We start from the raw sequence: 26,288 nt of genomic DNA, 5'->3' as shown, positions 1-26,288 counted from the left end.
ACAGATACAGTAGTTGTAGTTATATTTGTTGACATTTTGCACAAGTTTTCTTGGAAATTAGTAAGCAAATATGCTAATAATTTAGACCAATACTTCAAATGGATTTATTAACATTCATGTAATCTTCCAATTTACATCAAATACATCAAATTGTTTTAGTTGGAAAGATTACTTAACAACTGACAGTGTGTTTTTCTGTGTTAGGTCTATTCTATAAAGAAAGAAAAATGAATGATCATGCTATATACAGTATTTAAATGACTGGCAATTTTAAATCTAACTAGGTTCAATCATTGATTTCATTATTTTCTAATTTTTGAAAAAGTTAAATTTAAAAAGATTAAATTTAAAAATAGATATAATACAACAAAACATAGTATGTATATAATGTTTATTCCTGTCAAAGCATCCCTACTAAAATAAGGCATATTATACAACATAAAGTTTAAAATATAAAGTATAAGATTAAAATATGTACATAATAACAGATAATCAGAGTTGGAAGCAGGGGTGGGATTCTACAGGTTTGCACCTATTCGCTAGAACCGGTTGTTAACATTCTAAGCAGTTCGGAGAACCGGTTGTTAGAAGGAATTACTGGCCTAATCCTGTAAGGAAGGCAGGAAGGAAACATTCTGGTGTTGCTTACAGAAACTGCCTCTCCGTTAACCCTTATTATGTTCTTGGCAGGACTAGATTTCCTGTCTCAGGAACGTCTCTGGAGTTTTTTCCCCTCCTTTGCTGGTACTTTGCTTGTGTGGAATGACCATTCAAAGTTACAGTGGCACTGAAAAAAGTGACTTATGACCATTTTTCACACTTACAACTGTTGCAGCATCCCCACAGTCATGAGAAGCCAGGCGAGAAGATGCATGCCTCGATGTGAGTGATATTGAGTTGGCCACGCCCAGCCAATAACATGACCACCAAGCCATGTCCACCTAGTCACATGATCACTAAGCCACGCCCACTACCTAAGCTACACCCACAGAACCAGTTGTTAAAAATTTGAATCCCACCCCTGGTTGGAAGGAATCTTATAGGTCATCCAGTCCAACCCCCTGCCCAAGCGGGAGACCCTACACCATTTCTGACAAATGGCAGTGCAATCTCTTCTTGAAAGTCTCAAGTGATGGCACTCCCACAACTTCCGAGGGCAAGCTATTCCATTGGTTGGTTGTTCTGTCAGAAAGTTTCTCCTTATTTCCAGATGAAATCTCTCTTTGTTCAGTTTCCATCCATTATTCCTTGTCTGGCCTACAGATGCTTTAAAAAATAGTTTGACCCCTTCCTCTCTGTGGCAGCCCCTCAAATATTGGAAGACTGCTATCATGTCTCCCCTGGTCCTTCTCTTCACTAGACTAGCTTTGCCCACTTCCTGTAACCGTTCTTCATATGTTTTAGTTTCCGGTCCCCTAATCATCCTGGTTGCTCTTCTCTGCACTTTTTCTAGAGTCTCAACATCTTTTTATAATGTGGTGAATTGAATTAATGAATATGAGGGACATGAAACCAGCCTCCCCAAAGAATGTGTGTTGTTATCATATTTGAATGTCTCCTGGGCAACAGTTTATAGCTGGCTAATCTTTTCAATCCAGAAGCGTCCAAGACGTAATGTGTTCATTTCCACCTGTATGTATAAAATACAAAATATGAAATATAGTTTACATATAATTATGGATAAGCTAAATTTTTCTGCAATTCTATCAGCAATGGCTTTTCTTTTCCCTTCCTTTTCTAAACAGATTGGTTCTTAGTGTTAATTAGTTTTAAAAAAGGCAAAAAGGAGATTTAAAACATTTACACTATATCAATAATATACATAGTTTATTTCCTCTGATTCTTCTAAGAATCTGTGGATGCAATAAATGTGTTCCAGGAAACTCATACTTAAAAGATCTGGTTTGCTAACTGCACAAGTAAGACTACTAGGAATTTTGATCAAAGTGCCTTTGTTGTTCCTAAATAACTTAATAGATGTATCAATTCTGGGTAATATTCTGCTTTTGTTTGCAAATGTGGGGAACCAAGGTTGTTTAGGTATCACCGAACCTCAATCTCCAAATTTGTTATCTGCACCATAAGAATCTACCTATTTAGAGATGTTCTGACCTAGGCTTCATAAAAATCACGAAACAGACTCCTTATCCTGACAAAACCTCTTTTTATTAGGCTAATGTGAATTCCTATCATTCACATCCAGCAAAGTCCCAGTAAACAGTCTTTCAAGAGTGAATTACAACCACAGACCTATCAGGCTCGAAGAGTTGCCAGGCTGATAGCTTCCAAGCACAACGCTATACAAGAAAATACTTGGCAAGAAGTCTCTGAGAATCATGAACAAATCTTCACACTAATTAATTGAACTAATTGTCTCCTGCAAATACCACTCCCCTTTCGCTCCTCTTTATTCCCTATGGGATGGGCCATTCACCGTCCACACATGCCTTTATTCCTGAGTTGACTCTTGTTCCTCAACTGTTCTCTTCTCCTGGCAGCTCTGAAAATGTGCACATTGGGAACAGGCGCCAGCTGTTCTTCTGTCCCACTGATCTCCGACTCTGAAGGCAGCTGATAACTGTCAGATGGCCCTGGCCCCATCTCTGCCTTTGATGCAAAGCACTCATCAGACCCTTCCCTGGATTCCAGGACTGGCCCATGTTCTTCCCCAACCTCCTCACTATCCGAATCTGGCGCCAGTTCTGCTGCCCACTGGCGGGCCACAACAAGAGATCTCTATTTAGAGAATTATAGTATACACATGGAGAACTGGTCCCATACTTAATATTACTAGACAAACAGTTCTAATGAACATTTAAGGATAAAAGCAAAGATTTCTTTTTTCTAAATAAATGGTATCCAGTTATATTTGTGCATACCTTCTTGCAAAAACTTGGCCTAAACCATTAGGTTTTTGGTCATACTATAACAATATTTTTCTCTTCACCTCTTATGTACACCAGATATTGATGACATTGTTCTACTTGATAGTATGGAAGATAGTAAACATCTCCATGTTTTACCAAAATAATGACATTTTCTATGTTTCACTTATCCATTTATTAAAAAAATGTTGTTTGGAAAATTGCAAAATAATGGTGCTTCTGGATTTCTCAGAAATAAATTTGATTCATTGATTGACTTATAATATACCATCAAGTTGGCATTGACTCTAACAACTGGATAGACATATTTTGTCTTTTGTGCTTTGAGTGAAAACTTCTGATTGATTTGTTGTATGGCCATTTGTTTGCTTTCTTCTTCTGATATTTTTGGGAGTTGTCTCCAACATCAAAATTCAAAATGGTCAAAGGAAGGAAAGTATTTGATAAGATCTTATGTCTAAGGTCAGTAAAAGATTCCTAGAATCCTATACAATTTGGTATGCTTATTATAAAGAATTAAACTTTGGGGTTTATTTTTTTTCCAAAATTCCTGCTATAATTGTTCTACTACTACTCCTTTTTACATATTTACCTTTGGAATTACAATAGCATACCATTTATTTGCTTCTTTTTTGAAATAGTTAATGTTCTTTCCTGAAAAGTTATGTTTTCCCTTCTAAAGATTTCATACAGATTTTCAGTTTATATTAATTCTATAAAGTGGCAAACACTTTATATGAATGATGAATTCATCCGATGAATCATTTTCAGGTTTTATGCATGGGTATGAAATGCTACATGCTATGAAAAGCAGTCTGCCAATTTACAGCCTGCAGCTCTAGAACCATTGACAGTTTATTGTAAGACTATTTTTAAAAATATCTTTGGTCCCAAACCCAAATTTTCTCTCAGTTTTAGATTGGGAAAAGGCATTAAAATGCCAATTAAATAAATTCTCCATACTAGTAGAGTCATCACAAGATGTAACAATTGGAGTTATACATTGTTCAAAGTGGGATTGTGTTAGGACAGTGTTAGACATTAAGGATTAATTTAGGGAATGCTATTAGATTTAGCCATTACACTGGCTACCTAAGTGGTATTTTGAGTGTTGTGGGGAAAATAACATATTGCCAACAAGTGAAGAGAGTCCAAATTATAATTTAATTAATCCAAGCTGTTAGATACAAGGGATCACTGATCTCTTGCATCCCAGCAAATAGCAAAAACCACAAGGTTACCTAGATTTTATACAGCGTGTTGATCAAAACAGTTTGGATCATGTACATAAAGTAGCAAAAGATCTCAAATACCAAAAGAATTCCTTTACAACTGGTTATCAATTTAAGTTAATTCACTAGCTGTTTTTCTTCTTGCCTATAGAGATAGCTTGTCATAGCTAAGCACATTGTAGTAACATGTGAAATAGATGTTGGAAACAGAAAAATCTTAGGGCAGCAAAGTATGGCTGCCATGTTTAAGATCATTACTGATGTCCAGGAGCACAACTTGTCAATATTGAAGAAATGATATTCCCATTTGATTATATCATGTGGAACTAGCTGTCAACCTGCCAACTCCTCAAGATCATCCTTTTGGTAGCCAGTAGATGAATGTTTTGTCTTTTTAAAAAAATAATTAAAAAAACTTGGGTACTCAAGGATGTAGTGAAAAGCAGGATTATGATGCAATACAGTCATCAAAGTAGATAGGACTTAAATTTCTGGTTGGTTTGCATTGTCCATGTCTGTTTTGCCTAAATGAAGGCTTACATACCTGTTTTATTTCTGTTTTATTTATTTTTTGTCAAATAAAAAAATGTAGTATATAATTATACCTCTGGTTTCATGAAGTTTATTGCTAAATTTCATGTTAATTGAAATTTGACTTTTATTGTTAGTTGCCTTGGAAGCTTTTGCTCTGAAGACAGATGTAATTTTTAAATTTTAAATATATTCCTGCTTAACACAGATACATATCTGTTTAACACAGATGTGGCATAGGCTGTGATCATTACTAGAAAAATGAGGGGGGGGGGGGGGGGGGCTGGGGGTGGCCTTTTCTTTTTTTTTTTCTTTTTTTTTTTTTTTTTTTTTTTTTTTTTCTTTTTTTTATTTTTTTTTTTTTTTTTTTTTTTTTTTTTTAATTTTTGAAAAAAAAAAAAAAAAAAAAAAAAAAAAAAAAAAAAAAATGTTAACCCAAAAGTGGCATAGGTACATATGAGAATGCTTTGTTATGAAATCTTAAATAATTGTGCCCCAGTCTGGAGTAGGAAATAATAGACATATACAAGAGATTATTGTATTGTATTTTTCTATTCATAGAATAAATTTGGAAGGTATCTTGGTTATGAATTTTCTTTGTCAGGCTGGAGATGTTTAAGGAATGAATAACCCCAGTGTCTAAAAGCTTACCAATTGGGAACAAAAGAGAGGGAATTTTAACAGATTCTCATTTGTTTTAAAAGAGAGAACACATATATTGAATGAAAAACTTTAATGGGAAACATATCAGTTTGGTATATACAATCCTTCATCCTATTTTAACCAGAGATGCAGAGCATTTATTAATAATTTTGTTTTCTTTGACTCTTGCTTTTTTAATATTTTTTTTTCATTTTTTCTGCTCAACTGCTCTAAATTCTCTTTAATTTCATTTTACCAGAAAGAGTGTTTATTTATTTATAATTGTTGACACTTTTTCATTATCCAAGAACTTAGAATTTTAAGTTCCACAATAATCTTGTAAAATAGCTTGATCTTGGGATTTATTGGAGTTGGATACAGGCAAACTCCTTCTGGAATTTGAAACTATGGCTCAGTCCCCAAACTCCTCTAAGATTTCCCAACAAATTGTAATTTTCAATTTGACTGAAATGTACAAGAATTTATTGATTTAACAGTACAGGAGGTAACATGAATTTATTTTTTCCCCAAATGGAAATCATAGTAACATTATTCAATTTCATAGACATGAAATGGATAATCCTCTGAATAATTTGGTGAAGATAAAGATATCCTTTTAATTTTTTTTTCAAGAGATATTGTCCATTTCTTTTGGAGCTGAAAATGCACTGATAATATATTGAGAGCAATCAAGTGAAAATCTGTGTAGAAGACAGCAATATTTAGTTATTCCAAACTGGTGAAAGAGAGTCTTTACTCAAAGGGCTTTAATTTCCTTTTCTTCTTTCTTCTTTTCCTTACTATAATAACACAAATTTGTCCATGTTTCGGTCCATCAAACTTCAGGTATTCCTTTCCAGATGGATAAATTCATGCTAGCTATTAATTTGAAAATATATTTGATTGAAATGAAAGACAACCAGTTTCAAATAAATGTATTTGGAATCTAGCAGCCAATGATGGTAAAATAATCCCTCCCTCATCTCTCTTTAAAAAAAAATTAAACAAAAATGTTACATGGATACAAAACTACTCAAAATACGTGGCTCTACAGAAAAAACTTCATCCATTGTTTCTACAACTTCCATTAGACTCTCAGGATTCTCCCTGCATGAGTTCCAGCTCTGAGAACACTCTTCACTATGTCCCAGATTGCTTTGGTCTTTTTTGATGGGCATACGTAATAACAATAGCTATTTAAATTTATATACTGCTTAATAGCAATAACTACTTAAACTTATATACTGCTTCACAGTGCTTTACAGCTCTCTCTAAGCAGTTTACAGACTTAGCATATTGTCCCCATTTTATGATAATGTCCTCAGAAGGATGGAAGGATGAATCAACCTTGAGCTGGTGAGAATTGAACTGTTGGCAGTTGGAAGAATCAGCCTGCAATACTGCATTCTAACCATTGTGCCACTACCACCATTAATGCACCATTCTAGACGACAACTACTGAAATTTTGTAAAAATGCTTTACATGTCCTAAGCTGGCATGGGAGACTGGTGCTGCTCCACTCTCGCCATGCCAATCTTTGAGTTTATTTATATATGATTTAAAATAAGGTACTAACGGTATGGCATCTATGCCTAACATCTGGTTTTGCAGTGACTATCCTGAATCTGCCTCAGTGTTAAACCAAAGGGCCAATGTAATTTTACAGCTGTGGGTCTTTATTTCTTCAAATAATATTTGAGCAGTCATCACCATGTGCAAAATTTCAAGGATGTCATCATAGGCAGAGATAATTATTTCTAAGCTCTTGATCCACTATTGAAACATTAAAAACCCTGATTACATAGCCCATTCATCTCTAGTGCAGCTTCCATTCCTTTACTGCCTATTTCCTTCCCAGCTTTTCAGAATTAACCTTGTTCAGTCCTGTTTCTTCTTTATCTGTCATGACATCATTTGATTCTCTTAATCGCTGTGCACAAAAGGGTTGGCAATACAGCATCAGTGAAATAAAACATGATATTTTTGATATCTTAGAGAGAAGGAATGTAAAGTTTGCTTTGAGAAATTTTGACTATTCTAGCAGCAATAAAAGAAGAGACAGCTGACATGGATTTTTAAAGATTGCATACAAGATTGCCTGCCAAACAGCCCTATGCATTTCCTCCATGTGTTTCAGCAAAAAACAAAACAAAACACTGAAAGATACATTTCTTTTGCTATAATCCTTACATGAATAATTTGAGAAAGAGAAAAGGGCAAAGAGAAAAAAAACCTCGAGCTTCTAATGTTGTCAGCAATTTTTAACACTCTGCCTAAGATGTGATCACTTTAAAATGCACAGCTATCAGCCATTCTGAAATGCTATCACATCCTGTGCTTTGTAGGTCAACCCCAGGGAGAAGCGAAAATAAGTGGGGAGGAAAAAAAAAACTCGCTATCTTTTATCGAAAGCTTCTATTCTTTTCTTCTTCCTCCTTAGTGAAGCAATTAGTTCTGATGCTGAGCACTATCTTTATGTTACAAACGAAGTTAAAGCTGTAACAAAATTACAAAGATACTTAATAATCTGCCTAGATTGTTAATTTTTCATTTTAACTGGCAGGTACAATATATTGGCTGTAGGGGGAAAATATATTGACTTCAGGTGGAAAAAAAACTGCAAGAATTAGCCATCATTCTTCAGGAGCCATTCATTATATAATAACTCAGGTACAAAATGACTGAAAGGCCGGTTGTTTGAAAAGAAAAATGTCAAAGCCTATTAGAAAAGAAGTTTACAAGTAACAGGTGGAGAAATATATTTATTGCTTATTAAATTCATAAAATTCATCCCATACATTAGCATATATCCTATATATTAGCAGAAATAGAAAAAAAATATGCAAGTTCATATGTAAATACATAGTTCTGTAATTCTCTTAAATGGAAAAAAATCCTGTTAGAAATGAAGATATGCATAAAGATAGGGATAAAAATTAATTGTATTGCTGAAGCTCTCTGGCCAGCCAGCTAAGAGGGAGGACAAGATGCAGGGAGGGCTTAGTCATGTTAGCAAGGAAACTGGGAGTTGTAATCCTACACAAATGCGAAGTACCATGCTTGGAAGGACTACTTGTTTGAAGCATAAATTTGATGCTGTGCCTCCTATTGCAAAGGACTTTAATAGCCAGTTTGGTGCAGTGGTTAAGGTCCTGACCTAGAAATCAGGAGGCCACGAGTTCTACACCCACTTAGGCATGCAAGCTGACTGGGTGACTTTGGGCTAGATAGGCAATCTGCCTGAGCCCAACTCACCTCATAAGCTGGTTATTGTAGGAAGAATGAGTATTAGATGAGTTGTTTTAAAGTAATAAAGGTGAGATAAATAAAAAAGCAATTATATCGGAAGTTCTGTTGTAAAAGTGTAGATCACTGATAGATCTGAGAAGATGTAAAATAATATATTTTCCCTTTATTTATTGGGTGGTTGATAACATTGCTAAGAGGCCATAATTTTTTTCCACTTTAAGGCAAAATTTATCAAAAGATAAGCAATTTAGACTGAATTTCTCCCCTAATGCTCCATATCTCTTGTAGCCAAAGACAGGAACGACAACTTTATTTTATAATGGTTAAAATGAACTTTTCACAATACAGAAAAAAAGAGCAAGAATTAATTTGGAGATCAGCATGTCTAAAATAAAATAAAAAATTGTAACGTAGGCCAGTAAAGTCTTACATTGTGTTTTATCTACAATTTTAGCTCAATTTCATTTTTTTAAAATTTCAATTTTTAAAATGGCCTATATCTCTTCAGGAGAATGTGCCTTGAGTTAGATTTGGAACCACAAAATAACAGACTTGGGACTGCAGACCCAATCTGAGTTGGTCACTGGGATCACTGGGACCACATTCTGGTGAGAGAGAAGTCCCCCCAGGATGGACTCCAGCAGGAGTTCTAATAAGATTAACCTCTGGTCCCAGTGACTGACTCAGATTGAATCCTGCAACATCATCTTGGGACATGTATATTTGCATTCATTTGTGAGACATGACTGTTGTTGGTCACCTATTCATCTCAGATTCACATTTATTATGTTAAATAGAATAACTCTGATGTAGGCTTCCCAGAAGTAATCAATAAAAATGGGATGTGATTAGAAAGGTAGAATTAAAAAAAAAAAAAAAGCAAGGCAACTTTCCGCCAGCTTGGTAAAATGGCTACTTAGTTTTCATAAGTTAAGCTTAATGATACTTAATTGTACCATCACATTTAATCCCTTAGTCATAATATCCTACTGTATACTTCTTTTTAGTCAACATTTTCAGACAGAAGCTTCAGCCATCTCACTATAGACACAATATGTTATAGGAATACAACCTACAAAACATCTCTTTTTGAGGAAAAAAAAGTCCTACTGTTCATGCATTTCATTTTCCACTAAATAAAGAGATTTAATTTCTTTTTTCCTTACCAGGAAGTGCCTTGTTCTTTATGCAGGCATAAAGATCATAGTCATTTTGGGTATTTGCAAAATTCAGTGTTTGCTGTCAAACTCTCTTGAATTCTGATAGGACAAAATAAAAAAATGCAAGATGTTATTAATTTACAGAGGATCCAAATATCTGGGATTCATATGATAAATACGTTTCAAAAGAGAACTGCCCAGCAAATTTGCAAATCAATCTTTTACTCTATTATAATCATACTCAATTTTATTTACTTTTAAGCAAATGAGTGCTGTGTTAGCAGGATACAGACATATTTACTCTCTCCATCTGCCCATATAAACAGACTTTATGGATATACGTTCAAGATCCCAGAAGAAGTACAGAGAATTATACATTATGAGATTCTCCATGCATATCTCAATTTGATAGCTGTTGCCCCATTGATCAACATTATTTGTAATACAACCTCTCCTGAACTGTTCTATAAATCACAAACAACATCATTCCAAACATAAAGTTTAAAGCAAAACTACAAGGGATGTGCAATGCTTTGGCTATATTTTTTAAAACAGGCTTCAGTGGACACAGTGTTGTGAAAATAAAACCTGTCTTTCAAGCAGTCGCATCTTTTTTTTTTTTCATTCTAGGAACCCTGCAATCCTAGAAAAAGTCACTTTAAAGAGTGATAGACAGGTATTATCTTCATGCTTTAATGCACCTTTTTGGAAGAAAATACCAAGTATCCTACAAACATATGGCAAAAATGATTAGTAGGATCAAATCAATAGACTGTTTATTTTTTTTTCTACTCCTGCTATACTATCATTATTTCCAAGTCTATCACTTCATCCTGAATTATGTTCAAATCATGTTTCTCAGCCTACTTAGTTAATAGGCTATCACAAAAGTAAAGTTGAATACCATAGTATATCTTCTATTGTTCTGTAAGCATCATTAAAACCTGATACATCCTCCATTAACATAATCAACATAATGCCCACCATATATATTGTGCTTAATATATAAGGACTGAAATGAAGATATAACTTGTGCAACAGCATATTATGAATGTATATGTTGGCTCTAATTTAACTGACACAGATTTCTAAATCAGGGAGGAAAAGATAATTTCCCAAAGTAATCACAGATTTGTTTATGACCAACTGATATCTCTTTTGGCAGTTTTTAGACACATCATTATAACTCTGAGATCTGAACTCTTATTTACTTAAGCTCATTTTATTTAGTTCTCGCACACAGAAATATTACAGGGCAACAATCATCTGCTGATTTTGCCAGCTGCCTGCCTGACAGAATGCTGCCCACTATCAGGCTGACAGGGAGTTTTACAATTTTGACAATTGCTTTTAGCAAAATTATAATTAGTGCCCCAGTGTCCTTATGCATTTTATATTGGATTCACACTGTTTCTTGCTCCAATTTTCCTCTAGCAATACAAATATAGTTCTTAAAACATTGGCCAAAATAAACCAAACAAAGGTTGCTGTTTTCAAAAGGCCAGCAGTTACCATATGTTAGTAACTGGACTGCATTCAGAAAGGATCTGAGAATCTCAACCTTGTTATAATTTGATTCTAATTTTCATGCTACTTTGTTCTGAGAGGTCTTAGGGCAAAATCACTGTTTAAAATGCTCCTGTCCTATGCTTGTATCATCATGGTTCCTGATTCACTTTTTCCAGTCACTTGTGTGCTAGAAAGTTTCACATCCAGCTCCACTACAGTCTTGCACAGGAAAAAAAAATATTGCCTGCCTACACTAACATCTATTCCTAAACTCACCCTTTTCTCTTTTTCTATATGTTCTATATACATTCTATTTTTTTATTAGTTATACAATGTGCTTCTAAACCTTTAAGTAAAACACAAGTCTTTGATTTCAAGATACTCATGAAATCAATTCTGCTTACAATTCCTAATATTTTAGATACATTAATATATTTGTGTATGACCTGTACAGATTTAAATTTTCAAGCTTTGGGACATGATAGTGCTACTGGCCTGTATTGGTAGGATTAAGTTGGAACCCCATTGTTAAAACATGACTCTTTGTCCTTTTTCCTACTAGTGATTTATAGTGTCTTGTAGCTCCACCAGGCCTCCTGTGTAGGAACCTAAGATTTCCTTCTTGATTGATATATTGCCACAGCAGTAGCTGGTGATGCTTGAGACAGTATAAATCACTAGTATGGAAAAGGCCTCAGTTGAAAAAACTGGTTTTTATATTTTATATATATACATACATACATACATACATACATACATACATACATACATACACATATACATGTACATGTACATGTACATATACATACACACACACACACACACACACACACACACATGGTATTCAGCTTTGTTTGGGTATTTTCCCACGTCATTATAGTTGTGCTTTTAAAGTTGTAGCAACGTTTCGGCAGAATCTCATCTGCCATCATCAGGCTTCCCAGAATTTCTCTTGTTGCTTTGAACACAGTGTGATTTCTGGGTGCACAAACCTGTGTATTTTAAGAGAGTCTCATTGGTACTAAGGAAGCCTTTAATGCCACTGCTCGAGGGATTACATCTGACAGGATTGTTTTCTCTGCATCCTTCCAAATTCCACTAACAATGCTTTGGAGAGTCCCAGACATACACTGCACGCAAGAATGTTTTAGCTCTTCTGTACAAGAGAACATTGTTTTAAATTAACTCATTGTTAATCTCCAGTATTCATTTTTAAAAGGGGAGCATTTTAAAAAAGGACTTAAAGACAGAGAGTTGATTAATTCTTCAAGGTTGGCAAATGGCAGCCAGTTTTGATACTGGGCATTTTAAATTAGATGACAAAGCACAGAGAAAAAGATAGCTTTTTCTTCTCAGTAGAGACAGCGTAAAATCAGAACCTTTCTCTGGAGTCACAATTCTTTACACAATCACTAATCGAGCCCAAGTTGTTTGAATGAGCCTGTCTATTTCTTGTCTTTATCAGCTTAAATATGCTTCTGTCTATATTATTTCTATACCACTTCACAACATTTTTTAATTTAAAAAAAATACATTATATTTTAACCTTTTTCATAAGTTTTATATATTTTTTACTAAAATATAATTTTCTATTCATTTTTGTACCTTCTTTTGAAATAAGACCTGTGGAGAAAGATGCAGTGAAACAAGAGATAACATTTTCCGTGGTACACATCTTAGAAATTTGAATCAGTTCGTTAAAAGATGCTGGAAAACAAAAATCCTACAATGAAGCAGGCTGGCATGATTTAAAGCTCTTCTTCAATCAAGCTGATTAGAAGAGATAAGGCAAGAAAAAGTGGCCAATCTTGGAATCGTGTCTAACCAAATGACACTATTGAATAGTATTAAAGGGAATGCTCAAACATGCACACACACACACACACACACACACACACACACACACACGTGTGGATAGATAGATAGATAGATAGATAGATAGATAGATAGATAGATAGATAGATAGATGATAGATCGATCGATATGGTAATGTTATATTGTAATTGGGAGCCAGTTTGACGTGGTAGTTAAAAGCATTAAGCTGAAACCAGAAGACCATGAGTTCTAGTGCCACCTTAGGCACAAAGCCAGGTTGGTGACTTTGGGCCAATCACTTTCTCTCAGCCCTTGGAAGGAGGCAACGACAAACCACTTCTGAAAAACCTTGCCAAGAAAACTACAGCAACTTGTCCTTGTCGGCTCCAAGAAGCAAACATGACTGAAGAGAATACAAAAGAAAATATTGTAATAAAGACTCTTACAAATGAATGAAAAAAGAATATATTTTAAATGCCCCACTGTTGAAATATAAGTTACAGCTGTTATAGCCCAAATCCCTAGATACATAGAATTTACTGGGTGTTAGAAAAACAATACTATCTATAGTATAGGACTGATGACTTTCTGCAATTCCTTCCGACAATAATACAGATGTACCTCCAAAATCAATAATATTGTTTGCAATATAGAAAACAGGGTAATTTCATTCACATCAACAGCTCATTTTATATATAATAATTGGGTAATTTGCTCTTTATAATTCAACCGGACACAATATTGTACTAGACATTGCATTCAAAATGGACAATGTGGATTACATACTTCTTTTGAAGTTCAGGCTTTGGAAAATCATTATTCTCCACACCAGTCAGTGAGATGTAGCTACAACTCTGATATTACTAGGATATAAGTCTTAACTGATATTAAGATGATATAAGCATCCTGAAGGCTTTTTTCTCTCGATGATTGAATCATATGGAATAGTTCAGAGCTGTGAAAAACAGTTTTGAAAAATCAGGTTTGATCATTTAAAACTAAGCCTTATTTTTATAGAGCCTCCTCTATAATGGCTCCTTTTTTACAATACAGAACCCTATTTGTATTTGTGTGCATATGTATTTTAAAAAAATACCATATCTCAAAGATGTCAAATATTTCTAGTGTCAATAGAGTGCATGGTTGCTATAGTGATTGTATAGTTGGCTGGATATTTCATCTGCCAACTCAATATTATTTTTGTGTTTGCTTATTTGTAAATTAACCTTTTATGAGAAAGAGTTAATGACTGCTTGAAGAGAAACAAAATTCTTCCAAATAAAATTAATTATCAACGTTCATGTTTTTCTAGAGGGACTGGGAAGGTTTAAAGTGGCCTTTTCGTTTACCAGGATTCTCCCTCACCCCAAATAAAAGTAATGATTGACAGATGAACCTAATGCCCTCCAGAACTGGTAGATAATAATTCTCATCATTCCCCGCTTAGCAGGACAATTGTTCATTTAGAGACCATAAGGATCCTAGAAAAATATATCCAGAGGATTATAGGCTGAGAAAAACAAGGGCCTTGTTTTCAGTTCTACAAAACGGAAACCACTTTATATTTTCCTGCCCTACAGCTGAGAAACATGGAAAATAAGAGCTTGTGAAACATCTTAACAATATAGGGAACTGCTTAATTACAATGGATGCTGCATATTTGGAAAAAAATTAATGATAAATTTCCTTTTCTTTGTTGAAGGTCAAATATGAAAGGAAGAGAAGGCAATAATTAAACATGCAGAACTACAAATGAAATAAATGATCAGTCAGATGTGGACAGTAATGTTTCTACTTCAACATAGCATCCCTAGAATGGTCTGAAGGCAGTAGCTTTCACTTTCTGATGAGGGATCCAGAATATTAGAGTGAGATATTTCTGAAATATTTCTAATTTTTTATTCAGTGGTTATGCCATAAAATCATAAATCAGAATAACTTCTAAACTAGTATCTTCCTTGAACTGCTTATACCATTATGTAAAAGAGACCAACTATTTCCTCTTTCTCCTTAGATAAAAATTCAGTAATATTCAGTACAATACAAAATTTAGCTATGATATGGTGCCAATATGAATTGGAGTATTTATCTTTCAGGGTAAGCAAAAAGTGGGTTACACTTTTAAATATGATTCAGAATTTAAGCTGATTTCAGTATTGTATTATAACATTAGCTCATTATTTCTGATTGGTTCAGTTGTTTAATAATAAACCATTGACTTTTATGCTACATATAATCTGTTGATAGAAATAAATTAGCCAGCTACATTTGTAAATGATATTGCTTCGGAAAAGAAAATATAGTCCTTCTTGCTAGTTACAAAATGTGAAAGAATATATTTATTACTATATGCTGATGATACAATTGTCATAATTCATCACCAAAATTAGTTTGTATAGTTATTGGCCCTTGGTAATTATTGCTATGGAAATTCAGTCATTACAGCTTTAGGTCAAAGGGTAACTACATGTACCTGTGTAACATTATTTAATGTTATTTTATCAGACACTTTCAAATCAAATTTCTGTCTTAGATTGTTTAAGTTGGGAATCAGGTAGAGATGTCTACCAAGTAATAATTGTCTGGGAACAGATAAGAGTGTAAATACGGATAGACATATGTAACATAAACTACAGTTCTTCCTGCTCAGATCTAAGAATCAGACAATTTTTATGCCCATGTCAGGCTTTGCTAATTTGGGGGTTAATTACAATAAAGGAATAGTGAATATTGTAGATCTGCTTGAAACATTCTGTTATTTCCCCCTCGAGTTATTGGTTTGTTTCATGTTCTTGGATCATCAACGCATTTCAACTGCTATGGTTTTGGTTTTATATATTTGAACTTTGGTACAGCCTTTGCTTACAGCAATAAAATTTTCTGCTATTACTATTGCCGCTGCCACAGTATTTATTTGAACTTTCCAATAGGGTGCCAATTTACCAAATACAACTTAACAAAATAAAGTACCATACACAATGATTTGCTGTATCCAGATGGCTTAGTGGAATCTTTTGCTCCTGAGTCAAACAGAACAGCATGCTGACATAAATTTGGATATGGAATAGTATTCTACCACTACCAAATATGGCATTTCCCTCAACCTTAGCAATTTTAAGATTCCCTAGCCAATTAGCCCATTACTTCGTAGTAGATTTTCATGAACCAGAGTAATACGAGCAGTAATTACTTCTTTAATTATATTTCTAGTTAATATTTCTCCACTTCTAATTAAGAGATTTCCGATTAGTTCATTCATAGTAGAAGACATTATTACTTTTCAGAAGGTTTTTTTTTTTACAAAGAAAAATATAATGGCATCCTGGTAAGGACTAGCAAATTTAAGGGTTGATCGTATTCATGACCATCTGACCATCATGACAACTGACCTGTAAGTGACCCATAAAGGAGGAAATGCCTTTTCTTCTCTTGCTTACATTTGTAAATGTCAAATCAAGGATAGTGTTGCATTTTAACATCAAATCAGAAAGGCATTTCCAATTCATTCCACACACACAAGGACATTTCATGCTTTCTGAATGATCAGCACATTTAAATCTTTTTCTCTCTCCTCCATATAAAATATTTTGAGATGAGACTAAGGAAGACAATCTGTGCATTCTGAGTCTTAAGATCCTGCATCCACTTCCTCCTTTTCTTTTCTTAAGTTCCGGTGATGATTCAAATAGGAGTAATACAGACCAACAGTTTCTTCCAAAGCAAGTGGTAGTAAAGATTAAAATACTAACCACAATAAATAAATAAATAAATAAAAAAGACCAGTCTTTGGAATGATTTCAGGATAGAATCCAGCAATAAGCTTCCCCTCATCCCACCATAGTTATAGCTGTGCTTTGGTTAACCCTTATATGTGCTATTCCTTTTAAAATAATATTTACTGTATGTTTAAATATATATACCTAAAAAGGTAGAAAATAGCAATAAAAGAAAGAAAAGTACATATGGCATAAAATATACCTGGGCAACCATCATCTATAAACAAAGAAATGCAGAAAATCTATTTTTTTATTCTCCAATAATGGTCTTTATATTTCTGCAATCCAGATATAGCATGTTTAAGACAGAAACATCTGTGCAATATGTTATAGAGATTAGAAAGAGAAATAGTTATAGTATATGTTCATGCATTCTCCAATTCCATGACGTTCTTGCTTCCATTAATCAACAGCACTATTCATTATAAATTTATACTCACAATTTAAGATACTATTTTTTTCCATTGACGATTAGCTAGAAATTAAATTGGTCATTACTATATTATTTTGGCTAAAAGAAACCCAATTGTTTGTTAGTATTAGTTGTAGTTTAGATATCTTATTTTTTATTTAATCTAGACAAATTACATGTTAAAATGCTGCTATTCTTCCTCCTCTTTGCCCTCATCCCCTCCATTCCTCTCTTTCTCTTTAATGAGAAATTATCTCAGCCTGATATGAATCTAAAATCAAAATGTTATTTGTAGGAATATTTTATTTTATTTTAAAACAAATGTAGTTTATGTAGAACATTTATAAATGACTTTTCTTAAGGTGTTTGAGCTCGACATGTTTAGGATTTCACTTCCCATTGTCATCAACAATACCAAAAGCTAGGTTGGGAAATGTGATGTGTTGATATAAAAGTTGGTTTCTGCATAGATAACCTGAGATAAATTAAGGCATTATTAAAACAACAAACAGATGGAAACTGTATCTCCTGTCCCCCCCAAAAAAGGCTACTTTAGGTTGTTTATGTAAAGTATTTGGAAGAAAGAATCACAGGAAATTGAATGCTGATTACAGAATAAACAAGAACCATATTTAATAAACAGCAATTGCTGGAATTGTTTCCTATGTCTTTATAGTTGTGCTATAATTAATTAACTTGGGCTTCATGTCTCCACAAATGTATTCTCACAGTATTTGATTTGCCAGCTGAAAGATGCCCAACAGTTGTAAGAAGTTGAACCCCAACTCATATGGCTATAGGAAAAGAGTATCAGCTGTGATGGAAAAATAATGAAATAAAGCTGCAAATTCTTTCCCCCTCTCCCTTGCTGTTAACCTTCACCTCCATTGATGCAACCCTCCACCCCTCTGCTATGTCCAATTCCCCCTCTTGCATATATAAATTGGAGCAGCCCTGGGATGCTGCATGACTCAAGAACAATCATGTCTCTGCTTCCAAGAGAGCCCTTTTAATCTGAACACAGCAAAAACAATGAGGAAGCCAACATCTGTCCTGCCAAAAGATTTGTCCACGAGGCAACCTCAGTTAGGTAGCTTTGTTAGCAAGGTGAGGAACTGGAGGCATTCTACTCTAATCAAGCTTCCACACATGGTTATCTTACCATTCCATCCTCCTTAACAAGGGAGCCCTTAGGTTGCAAAAGCATGCCTTTTGTTTTTACAATACAATATTTTTTTCTTTTGTTTAACACTTATCTCATTCCCCCAAAAGTTGTTCATGAATCAGATTGCTTAGATTTCCCACCCCCAGACTTATAATAATTTCTGTCTTTCTACTATTTGAGGTCCTTCTTTCTTGTAAAGCAGGCAGCCAACTATAGTTGAATAAAGAACTGACAAATAATTGTTCCCGTACAATACTGTTAATCCTGTTCTTTGCATCAGACATTTTTCTAAAGTGGAAAGGTGTACCCCAAGCCCCGCAAAACAAAACAAAAAGTTCTCTGATTGTGCAATGACTCAGAGGAAATGCAAGTGATAAAATGAAATGTATTTGAAACAGTTTGTTAGAGGAAGCGGGGAAATGAATGCATTTATGGAACAGTTTTTTAAAAAATAGCTAAGTCTCAGCCACCTGCTTCCTGCGCTTGATCAGATCGCTTGTTTGAAGAACAGCTATCAATTTTTAAAGCTCATTTTGGGAATGAATGCTAATTAATTTTTTTAAAAGTTCTTCAGAAAACTGATAACTTTTTTTAAAAAAACAAGTTTTTGCAAGAAATTGAAATAACCTTAGTATTAGTGTCTCATAAAATCCGGGTATCTTAATGCAAAATGAACAGTAACTGATCTATTTCAGATACACAACAGAAATAAACAAGATGGCTGTATAACAGTGGAGGTATTCAGCAGGTTCTGTCCAGTTCTGGAGAACCGGTAGCAGAAATTTTGAGTGGTTCGGACAATGGTGGGATTCAAATTATTTTACTACCGGTTCTGTGGGCATGGCTTGGTGGGCATGGCAGGGGAAGGATACTGTAAAATCTCCAGTCAGAGGTGATATTTGCCAGTTTTCCGAACTACTCAAAATTTCTGCTACCGCTTCTCCAGAACTGGTCAGAACCTGCTGAATACCACCTCTGAGTTTGGAGAACTGGCAAATACCACTTCTGACTGTCTGCACCCCCATCTATTCTCTGCCTCCCGAGTCTCAGCTGATCGGCTGGGTCTTCTTTTGTTGTCCTGAACAGAAGAACAGAGCTGGAAAGCAGGTTAGTGGGGTGGGGAGGGAATGGGGTTTTGCAGTATCCAGTTGTAAAATGGTGTCCTCCTGGATCCCTACCTGGAACCGATAAATCTTTCTTTTTGACGCCTTTCTAATTTGGTCTTGTTTCAGCAAGGGGTTAGGGGTGGTTAAAAAAAAGGTGGCAGCCAGGGTCATTCAGCCACTATCTTGACTTTTTTGACCCTTTCCTCTATTAGGACTTTTAAAATTAAGTGTTCCATAATTGGATGATACCTCTTACATTACTTTCCTGATATATAGCTGTATTTAGTAGCATTTTAAATCATCTACCCAGGTAACAGAAATATAATTAATAAAGGCTACACAGGTCCTTGAATTAAACTTGACTCCCGGTGGCTACATAACCACACCCTTGCTGTTTTCTTGGTTCTATGCCAAAATGATTTGTCAAAGTCTTTTTTCAAAAATGAAATTAAAAAAAACAACCCAACAACTCTAAATCTTTTGTAGATTTAGATCACTGAGTTGTCAAGGAAAATATATTTTAATCCATAGTACAGATAGTTCTTTTTAGGAAACTGGAAGAAAACATTGCAATGCTAATAAAATCTGAAGATTTCAATAGAAACTTGGCATGCAAGATTTAGCTGGATGTTTACTAAAACTTCAGGTAAATGTGTGTTTGTTGTTTAGAGAAGAACAATCTACATCTGTTGTGAGCAAAACTGTAAAGAAAGTGAAAGAAGACATTCAAAATATATATTTAGATTTATCCGATGCAACTATTTGCAGTCATGGTCAGTCCAAGAATGATTTACCAGGATATCTATAGAGAAGAAGTTTTTGTTAAATCTGAATTACTGTTAAATGCAAACCTGTGTAATTTATATCATTAGATAGATAGATAGATAGATAGATAGATAGATAGATAGATAGATAGATAGATAGATAGATAGATAGATACCGTGTTTCTCATATAATAAGGCCGGGTTGTTTTTTTTTTGAGCCCTGAAAAAATGGCTTGGCCGTCTTTTTTGGGGGTGACTTAATTCCCCCCCCTTTGCATCTTCGGGCGGGCGGGCGGCGATGGCTTGGATGTTGACCTCGGCGTTGGTGGGGCACTTCGTATCGGGGTTAACGCAGGCAGCACCATATCCGGGTGTGCAACAAAAGTACTTCCTAACGGCAAGCCCTCCCACCATTCCCCCCCATTTCGCATGTTTTAATATAGGCCTTAATTTGGGGGAGGGGCTTAATTTCATTTCATGCCTATAAAACATGCTGGGACTTCCTATTGGGGGAGGCCATATTGTTGGAGAAACAGGGTAGACAGACAGACAGACAGACAGACAGACAGATAGATGATAGGTAGATAGATATAAATCAAATCTTTATTATGGTCAAAGATCATCAGGTGGCATACAATAAATTATAATTACATTGGAATTTAAAAAATAATCATAATTATAAAAAACTAAAGGATACAAAACAGAAAGTTAAAGTCTAAAACAGGACTGTCCAACTCACAGCCTGCAGGCTGGATGCATCCCACACTAGCCACACCCATGCCTGGTTTAGTGAAGGGGGAAAAAGTCGCAATATGTCACATGACACTGCCATGACGTTTGACACACCTGGTCTAAAAAAAATCTAAAAGGTAGGATAATTAGATGGCTTTAGGAAACTGTAAAAATTAGTATATGGTAGTCTGAATCTATCATAATAGAGACTATTCTAGTATGATGAACTAGAGTTAATCCTCAATTTACAATCACAATTGGGACCAGAATTTCCACCATAACTATATTGTGGTGGTAACTTGAATCATCATGTGACTGGGTAATTTTTTGATCCCATTAATTATCCTTATACATTATCTTCTTTTATTTCCCTATGTGTTTAATATCAGGAACAGAATAAAAAAAACTGTGCATACTTTTGACTGCATACCTGTTCAGGTTTCTGCTTGCATATGACTAACTAATATGGATCCAATCTAATAAGAGGATTTATTCTTCCTTCATTTTACTGTTGCATCTATAGCTGAAACTTAGTAGGTTGAAATTATTAACACCACTAAATATTTATTTATAATATTTTATATGAAAAAATATATTTAAAGATTAGGGATACATGACTTGTTAACTCTTCACTTTCTTTTAATATTTTTTTGCCTAAGTGCATATTTCAAAGTTATGTATATTTCAGGATAAACAGAAACAAAGGTTGGAATTTCTTAAATTTCCCAAACAGAACTTAGTGTAATTGCTTCTTCAGCTTCTATATTTTGTTATCGTTTTTAAAAATAGTTTTATAGTGCATTTTCCTTCATTTTACATCGCAATTTCAATTTTGCAACAACAATATGCTGGTTGTATCAACACCTTTTAAAAATATATATGATGTTATACATCCTAGTTATGACCATTTTTCTCTTTTTCATACAGTATAGTCCATAGAAAAAGGAATAAAAACTTGATGCTATATAACATACTTATATCTATTGTATCCATGGTTATAACGTAGTTTTCCATTCATTTATCACTCTATATATTTTGATTTGCAATTATGCACAATCTAATACCAATATTGCTTACAATACGTATCCTTCTATTTAGCTTTATACTTGTATTTGTTTCTAACTTGTTGATCCTCTTCCGTAATCCATTTTCTAACCTTTGCATCTATTGTCTAGCCAATTGTACCATAGGTCCTATATTAGGTAATACTCTGTTTCTCCCTTGTCTTTCATTTCCATTGTTAACTTGTCCATTTTGGTGCATTCTAATATTTTCAGCTTCTATATTTTGATAGATAGAGAGTTGTCATATTTCCCTACATTGTCTGATTACTCATTTATCATTCACATTATCCCAGAATTGTTATTTCAAGCATTTAGTAATATTATTGTCAGCATTCCAGAAAACCTCCACTCCATCCAATAACTCTGAGACAGACATCTTCTGAAAAGTTCTTTTTATTTGGACAGTAAACTGGCACAAACTGGGGAATCCCAAATCCGAAAGTTCCAGGTTTCCTTGCAATAAGTCAAAACTACAAATCCATCCCCTGCACCCATCATCACATCACATGCCTCAATCACCATCCATCCCAACTTGAGACTTCCCCTCACTTATGCACAAAATAACATGACCTTGAATTAGAAAAAGAATGTTATTATGTCTAACTACATACACTCCGAGATATTCCCCTCTCCCATTTTCACAGGCTCAAAATGTGGCAGCATGGGAGCATCTGTCTCAATATGGCTTCCAAAGCTCACAATTATACTTCTTTATTATTTAACAATTTCTCAAAATGGAACTGTTTTTGAAGCTATAGCTGTTGTTATAATATTATAATATTCCGTTTTACAGACAGTATTGTGTTCTTAAAACACATGTTGGGGACAAATGATGTTAGGGACACATTTTTGTAACACAACTAATAATACTGAAATTGTAATGAATTTGCAAAATACTACTTGCTCCCAGATGTAGAAGTATCTATTTAGAAATCTTATATTCACCTAGATTTTCTGTGTACATTTTTTTAAAAAAGCATGATTCATGTATTGCCTTAGTTTTAATTTGGATGCCATAGTATATTGTGTACTGTTAATGTTAGGGCAAAAATTTAACATATCCAAAATGTTATTTAATTCAAAGCAGTTTTCCCACTCAGAACTGGGACAGTTTCCCTCTGCCTAAAGCCCCAGTCAGTTGAATGACAAATGTCTTAGTGTAGACAAGCTTTGCATAGTGAGCAATTAAATTTATGCAACTCAAAGTATAATTAAAAAGTAACAATATTGTGAAAGATTGATTGAAGATAGTTTACTGTCAATGATGTCTAATCATGGCTTCATAGAGACTCTGGCTCAAAGGCAGACAATACAACTGATTTTCAACTATTATAAAGTGATGAAAGGAGGCATACTATCATTATTTATTTATATAAAAGATTTATATGGCCACCCATCTTGTGGCATATAACTATAATGATAAAAATGCGAGATTTAAAAACAATTATAAAAAATGAAGAAATGCCAGGAACCCAATCTAATACCCATCAAACCATCAAACTTGCTATTCTAGAATAGAATAACAGAGTTGGAAGGGACCTTGGAGGTCTTCTAGTCCAAACCCCTGCTTAGGCAGGAAACCCTACACCACTTTAGACAAATGGTTATCGAGCATCTTTTTAAAAACTTCCGGTATTGGAGCATTCACAACTTCTAGAGGCAAGTTGTTCCACTGATTAATTGTTCTGTCAGGCAGTGTCTCCTTAGTTCTAAGTTGCTTATCTCCTTAATTAGTTTCCACTTGCTTCTTGTCCTGCCCTCAGGTGCTTTGAAGAATAGCTTGACTCCCTCTTCTTTGTGACAGCCCCTGAGATATTGGAACACTGCTATCATGTCTCTCCTAGTCCTTCTTTTCATTAGACTAGACATACTCGGTTCCTGCAACCGTTCTTCATATCTTTTAGCTTCGAGTCCCCTAATCATCTTTGTTGCTCTTCTCTGCACTCTTTCTAGAGTCTCAACATCTTTTTTACATCGTGGCAACCAAAACTGAATGCAGCAGAGGTGGTATTCAGCAGGTTCTGACCAGTTCTGGAGAATCAGTAGCGAAAATTTTGAATTGTTCGGAGAACTGGCAAATACCACCTCTGACTGGAGATTTTACAGTATCCTTCCCCTGCCAGGCCCGCCACGCCACGCCCACAGAACCGGTAGTAAAAAAAAATATTGAATCCCACCACTGGAATGCAGTATTCCAAGTGTGGCCTTACCAAGGCATTATAAAGTGGTATTCAACCCATTCAACTCTACTGACCCTAGGCTCCAGCCTTGCTGCTCATTTAGTTCTGGTGGGTTTAATAGTCTGATTCAACTATTTAAAAAAATGTGTGCGTATATGTGTGTGTGTGTGTGTTGAAATTTAATTAATAATAGCTTAAGAATTTTGAACTGTTAACCAGGAAGACTCTGACTCCATTTACAAAGGAACCAGTAAGACTGCTCTCCTCCTGTAGCTTTTACCGTAGCCTTTCTAATCATCATCATTATCTTCTTCTACCAGCTGTCAGCTTTCCATAAGCAGTTTTAGTTTCTCTTGTTACCTTTTGCCTTTCAAAATGGGGAAATATCTGAGATTTGTACAAATAAGAAGGGCGGTATTGTTGATTTGCAGAAAAGGGAGGAAATGTTACAATTTTCATCTGCATTTTTCTTCCGTTGCTGAAGTTGTGAGAGTTTCAACAAATAAAAAATGCATCCAGCATTGTTACTAAAGCATGGAGAGGCTTGGATTGAACAAAATAGAAGCCATTATATAACCATAGCAACTAGACCCCAATAGAGTCCTTCTTGCCATTCTGCTCCTTTCATAGTACAAAGGCCTGTTTTACAAAATGATACCTTTAGTCTTTACAGCCACACCCAATCTTCCATTTGCAAGCAATTTGTATTCAATATCCGTAAACAGGATTAAGAATACAATTCAGCTAAAGTAAGAAATTGGAACAATCTAACAAAATAGATTAAAATCTGATAAATGCGGGAGGTGCGCAGGTTCAGCATTACAAAGAACTAGAGAAGTAATTAAATATTAAAAGCATAGAAGCAATTAACATGCTCCTTAAAAAATAAACACAAATTGTCACCAACAGAGTGTTAAAAAGAGGGTGTTACATTCTCTTACATGGCAACCACAGTCTATTGTTGCACACAACCTCTGAAGTTGGTAGAGTTTGCTTCTAGTTCTAGTAATATTTGAATGTATGTGATTTCTGTATGGGCGAGACTATTGTGCTGCAGAAAGCATATGCATATGTACAGGAAAAGTATGTTTATATCGAGGCCATGCAATGACAACTGGTATTAAATGCTGGCTCATACCAATTCGCCATGGCCAATTCACCGTGGCCAACATGCCATAGCCAATTTGCCCAGGGCCAACTCTCTGAGGAACAACTGTCTGGGGGACAAGAGTTACACCAATATCAAAGAATCGGTAGAATAGAATCATTTAAAAAGGATGCAATAGGAGGGACAGAATCGGTGGTGGGATTCAAACATTTTTACTACCGGTTCTGTGGGTGTGGCTTGGTGGGCATGGCATGGGTTGGTGGCGTGGCAGGGGAAGGATACTGCAAAATCATATTCCCTCCCCACCCCATAACCTGCTTTCCAGCTTCGTTCTCCTGTGCAGGGCAACAAAAGAAGACCCAGCTCGAGAGGCAGAGAATAGATGGGATGAGGCCAGTCACAGGTGGTATTTGTTGGTTCTCCGAACTAATCAAAATTTCCGCTACTGGTTCTCCAGAACTGGTCAGAACCTGCTGAATACCACCTCTGGACAGAATGATATGTGAATGACAAAAATTAAAAATATATATTTTAAATACTGTTAAATTGTCCTGTGGTGAGTTGGCTGCGTTGAGCTGGCCGTGGTAAGTTGGCCACAGCAAATTGGCTATGGTGAGTTGTCCATTCCAATCTGAAGGTGTTTCATTATTTATAGACAACATTTTAACCAGAGACTTTTTAAACTTTTAGCAATCATTCAGATAAAGGGCTCAAGCTGGACAAAAGCAATGATTTATACAATATCTGGGACATCATGTCAGTGAATATGGAGTAAGCCAAGATTCAAAGAAAGAATATGAGAAATTAATTCCTTAAATTGACTGCCCAGAATCATTTCATATGGGAGGTGGGCAGCATAAAAATTTAATAAACAAAGTAATACATAAAATAAATAAATACATAATTATAAATAATATAAAATAAATAATTCCCTAGAATCTGTAAATGTAAAATGAT

General features: G+C 34.8%; 1 protein-coding gene across 1 annotated transcript in view; it reads right to left on the bottom strand.

Moving 5' to 3' along the window:
* Positions 1-402: 402 nt before the first annotated feature.
* The window catches only part of AKAIN1 (A-kinase anchor inhibitor 1), a 66,622-nt gene continuing 40,736 nt past the window's right edge, over positions 403-26,288 (bottom strand). The window contains exons 3-4 of the transcript XR_015748867.1: positions 9,707-9,799; positions 403-1,630 (exon numbers count right to left, since the gene is read on the bottom strand). The gene's annotated coding sequence lies outside the window, so the exon portion shown is untranslated. The remainder of the gene's footprint in view (positions 1,631-9,706; positions 9,800-26,288) is intronic.

This window comes from Notechis scutatus, chromosome 3 (assembly GCF_049901735.1).
Source record: "Notechis scutatus isolate UNSWTSFEM ecotype Mainland chromosome 3, rNotScu1.2, whole genome shotgun sequence".
Taxonomy (NCBI): Eukaryota; Metazoa; Chordata; class Lepidosauria; order Squamata; family Elapidae; genus Notechis; species Notechis scutatus.
Note: the sequence above shows the minus strand (reverse complement) of the source record. Positions and strands in the feature narration are given on the sequence as shown.